The following is a 5,390-nucleotide window of genomic DNA, read 5'->3' as shown; positions in this document are numbered from 1 at the left end:
CTAACAAGAACAGGGGAGAAAAGAGAAAATTCAATTAGTGGTGAGTCCTAGAGTAACTGTGCATGAAAATGCAAACAGCTGTTGAGACACATCTGGATACAATCATCCCCAACCAAGACCGCTCATCACCAGGTTAACTAGCTCCTTCCATGCACACGTGTGTCAGCCATCTCCCTGCTCCTTTTTGTTCATCCTAAGGAGCAACCACCAAGGGAGAGAGCTGGGGAGAGTGCTGATGAAACTGAGAATGAAGGAAATCACTTTGCCTTTGCAATAATTGGCCATTTCTATATAAACAGGCATGTACAAGTTCTAACATAAGCTTATATTAAATATTTTGATACAGAAAGCATTGTTGCAGCACTTCTGTGACCCGGATTTCTATTCAGATTTAGTCAATGTTACGCACAACTGTGTTCATTTCCGCATAGGAGGTTTGTACAGAGTGAAAAATATTCAAACTATGCCAAAGAAATCTTTGCTTATCAAGGAGGTGCTAAAAAAGGGATGGGGGAAGGGGGGCAACAATGACTCACTTGCTGGTTACTGTCAAGTGTGGTGAGAGACAAACCGCCAAATTTTGGCAATTAACCACACAGCTGCAATGACCCCTGCTCCTCTGAATTAAAACCTTTTAGTGCTTATAGACACTCTTGGGTTTTTTTTTTTCAATTCCATCGGTCACCTCGAAACCATTTACCAAAAACGCACATCAAATCCCAACAGTTTCCAGACTGTTATTAGATAATCGTAGTTCTGGCGAACCCAGGGAACTGAGAATGGCACTGACCTCGCCTGGGACAAAAGGATCCAGATTAAACACCCTCCATTCTCCAGAGTGCCCTGGCCTCTGCAGACATACATTATTTTGACAGTAACTTATGGCACTGAAATTTTCTAACACTAATAATCTAATTTAACCATAGCCTGCAGGCAGAGCAAGTTTTTGTGTTATGTGTGTATATGTGTATGCATATACATATGTATATGGTTATATTTTATATATAAAAAAGTCAGGATCTACATTTGTATTCTCACACAGGCCAGACAGATGGGAGTAAGCCAATTTTCAATATAAGCTCCGTCCTTCGGAAGAGACATCTTGCAAAGGCCCATTTGCTTAAACAAGCGTGTATAGCTAATTTGCACAAGAAAAGGTCACTGTGAATGGATTAAGATTATCTTCACTGAGAGTAAAATAAAAACCCTTGTTGCATTAATTAAAACTACAAAACAGACTTCAAAGTACATTTTTTTTTTTAAATCGTATCTCAACTATGGTTAAAATACATATATACATATTCCATCTGAGTGGCAGCAATTTCTTTTTCTCTGTGCAGGATATTGATCGGCAGCCGTGTCCCAGCTCACCAGCCAGCAGTGACACAGCACACAGGGGAAAATCCCACGAAACGGGAACCCCAAAAAAAAAAAAAAAAAAAAAAATTGCCATTTTTAAGCATTCCTTTTTTACATACCAAGAGGTCTGAGACTCATCACTTTCACTGTATATTGTATGACAGAAAATGTTAATAAATACCAAAAATAGAATACCCTGTAGGGCTAGAATACGCCAGTCATAAGTCCCCCATCATTAGCTAGCTAAAAATGTAAAATCCTGATAATACCCCTGAATGCAACAACATCCACAAAATGTTGATGGCAGAACCAGAAAACAAAGACAAGCTGAGAATGAGGCCAGTGCAAGTGAGTCCTCCATATGCCAGCGACATCTTATACTGGGGATCTTTTCTTTCCTATCTAATTTGCTGATATTAGGATAGATTTACAAAGGAAAAAAAAAAAAAAGAACAGGATTTTGTTGACCATTTCCCACCTAGAAAACAGCGTCTTGCTCCCATTTGTGTGTTTTAAAGCCTAATGTGTGATTTACTGCTGAGCTCTGGCACAGCACAGTTCATGGTCATCAAGCAATTTATCTATATCATATGTACACAGGGAGCCTCATCCTAACCTTGATGTATGGGCACAAAATTTCCACTCACTTCAGGGAGAACCTGCAAACACAACATGAGCAGACACAGAGTAAAGCAATATCCATCGAGAGATGCTGCAGTAGATTAATTGCACCAGAGGTTCATGAACAAATCTCTCTGCAATTTCAACCCAAATGTTTTAAAGGTGACTCAACACAATCTTTGAGTGCTCAGTGACCACTCCATCTATCTGAAATCCTTAAACACAAGGTGCTAATTTTAATGTACTACTTCATGGGTAGAACACAATGTCACAGGGGTACCCTGCCTTAGCTGAAATATAAAAGATAACCCCTCTATGTTTAAATATTAATTCAGAAACGCCTTTCACACAACACATGTAGTCAGCCACAAATACAAAACCATCTCTGTCATAGCATTGTAATTTGAAGCATCGTTTGCGGAGGAAATTGTTTACATGTACCAAATATTACCTTAGATTCAAGTTTGCAGCAGAGACTATTTCATGCTTTTCTCAGACTGACAGACAGCATTTGGAGGAGACCTTGGCTACAAAATCGTCACCTGGTTAACGAAGCTCCAGCCCACAAGCCATGGGGGGGACAGATGGCGTCAGGGCAACCCTCAGTTCCAGACTCCTTCCCATCCAGCCCCGCAGGAACCATGCATGCAGCAGGTTTGAGCTTTGCCAGTGTTTTGTCAGGGAGGGAAAATTGCTTATGTATGATTGGCATTTCTTTTTTACACATAGGAAGCATACATGTCTCACCTGAAAGCATCCCTGCACTTCCTTTAACTCTGGCTTGAAATGCTTTCAGTGAAGTCAGTGAGATAATCTCTATGACTAGAGGTAGGTATCTGAGTTAAATCTTTGCTTGAAATTTCTCTTTCAGTTGTGCAGGAGAGAAATCGGAGCTGGCACAGACACCCAGGAACACCCTCTCAGCTACAGCAGGACACTTGTACATTAAGCACCGATCTGGCATCTATTGCAAATACCAGTACTGCATCAATAACAGGCTTCATTTCCCCACCGTCCTCACTGACTGACTCACCAAGACCTCGGGAAGGCAATGAAGCATTATAACCCCGCTCACAACTGGCAGAGGGGCCTTAAATTACAGGGAAAATAGTCAAGTGTTTAGAAGAGGTTCTTCCAGAGCCTCCTCTTCATCTTCTCCCCTGGCAATGGGGGTTGCATCTGTTTCCAGAACTACTTATTCCCATTAGCCAGTAACATCTGAGGATGGCAGGGAGATAAGTTACGGTCCTCCAGCTTGCATCGCTGTGGTTTCTGCAAACCCGGAGCTGCAGCTTGTGGGGACAGCTCTGCGTTACCTGCCTATCCAGGCGCTCTGGTTTCACCCGGCCACGGAGGTTTTTTAGGTTCCACTTGCAGCTGAGGCACTGGAACACCACCTGTGCGCCACAACCAAGCCGTGGGCTGAAGGGCGGCAGGGCTGCCTTTTTTCGCGGGCCCCCAGGCGGGTGCCCGCCCAGCGCTCCTTCCTTACTGCTGCTGCCCCCGTGCCACGCTCCTTCTGGCACTTTCCTTTCCTTCGCTGCTGCCGGCAGTTAATCCTCGCGAGCATTTACTGTAGGAAAGCTTTGAGAGGAGGCCACTGCTTTGTTCAGAGGGTATTTACTTCCAGAAAGCTCCTGGTTTGAGCACTAGAAGACTGCTGGGGGCGGGGGAGCACATGCTGGTTGCTCCTATTCCTGTATTCCTTCATTCCGCACGCTCGCATGGAGGTAACGCTTTACTGCGAATTTTAGGGTCGGCTTGGCCTGGGCCTCAGCTGCATCATTCAAACATGTCAAAATCCAAAATGCATATGCCTTTAAAATGACAGTTGGGGCTTTATAACTAAAATAGCCACAGATTTAACCCAAAGCTCACGTCTCTCTGTAAGGATCAGCAGTGCGTTTATTAACTTTCAGGCTTCCTTCCATAACGATTAAGTGCACCATGTTCACAGCTAGTACCTTTTTAGGCAGCATAAACAAATAGCTCTATTTGTAATCAATTCTAATTTATTCACACTTTAATTGAAATATCCCCTCCCTGCTATCACCCATAGCTGAGAAAACACGTTTGGCCCTATCTATCACGCAGGTGTAAACACTGCAACGCCGCATGGGCAATTATCCGAAGCAGAAATACTGCTCAGCCAAATGCTCTTACCATTTTAACTTCCTGATCCAACACATTGCTTCTGTCTTTCCCCATCCCCCCCCCTTTTTTCCTTCTGATGTGCCGACCTTGTCAGTCAGCACAGGGATTAGAGGGCTGCTTGGGATTCCTGGGTCACCGTTACCCCAAGGAGCCCGGGCAGGCTGCAGGGGCTCTGCAGTGGCTAATCAGCCATGCCACACATTCCTTCTTACAGCTTAAACATTTCCCCATGTCACTACACTTAAGAGATTACAAACTACCCCGAGAAACCTTTTCACTACCAATTTTAATGTAGACTATTTTTTTCCAAAGCCACATCTTCATCACCATTGATTGAAGAGAGGTCTAAAAAGACATCGGCTGTTTAGACCAGCAGATACGTCCAGCTACCCAGATTTAATGATTATCATACTTTATCCAGCTGTATGTCACTTGTCACGTAGGAATCACAAAGCACAGTACATATTTTCTTATCTAATCCTCTGAACATTGATACGGGATACCATCACCATCCCCCTTTCACAGATGGAAAACCTGAGATACAGGTGACTGGTGGCTTCTCCAGAAACTAGACAGACCTTAGGAATGCTAACCCCAGCATCCTTCCCTCTTCTCCAGTGATACATCACTCAACGAAAACCAGCCGTATGCTATGGCTATCAAAATTCAGATGCAAATATAGGAACAGAACCCAAACCAAATGCAACGGGGTTAACCCAGGAGTATATATTTTAATAGTGCCACACATAATCCATCTTTTGGAAGATGCTGGATCTCATCTTTGGCGGTGAGTATCATCACATACCACCGTAGATGTCAGATGGGACCAGAGCTATTTATTTTATTTCCTGAGACAAAAATTGCAATGGCACTTAACCGACTATGTCCAGGGCTCCCTCATGAATCTGCAAGCTCACAAACATACATTGCATCTTCCAAAAGCCTCTGCATCACTTCAGACATTACAACAAAGGCAGATATTAAAAATCTACAACACAAGCCTAAATGGCGGAGCGTTCCCCAGTTTTACAGTATATTCAGTTTCAGCTCTTAACCAATTGGCCACTTTTCTATGTGTGAATGCTTAATGCAGATGGCTCTGAACTACTGGCTGAAGAGCCTGAAAAGAAACACCCACTCTGTCACACAGAAGAAACCCACTCAAGTCACAGTGCATCCCAGTGTTTGGTTTCCATTAAGGTATGTTGGCTTTTAAATAAACTGTTAAGTAAAACTTGGCATTGACCGCTCAGCTG

This window comes from Pterocles gutturalis, unplaced genomic scaffold (genome assembly GCF_000699245.1).
Source record: "Pterocles gutturalis isolate BGI_N339 unplaced genomic scaffold, ASM69924v1 scaffold14946, whole genome shotgun sequence".
NCBI classification, from domain to species: Eukaryota; Metazoa; Chordata; class Aves; order Pterocliformes; family Pteroclidae; genus Pterocles; species Pterocles gutturalis.
This window is presented reverse-complemented; position numbering follows the sequence as displayed.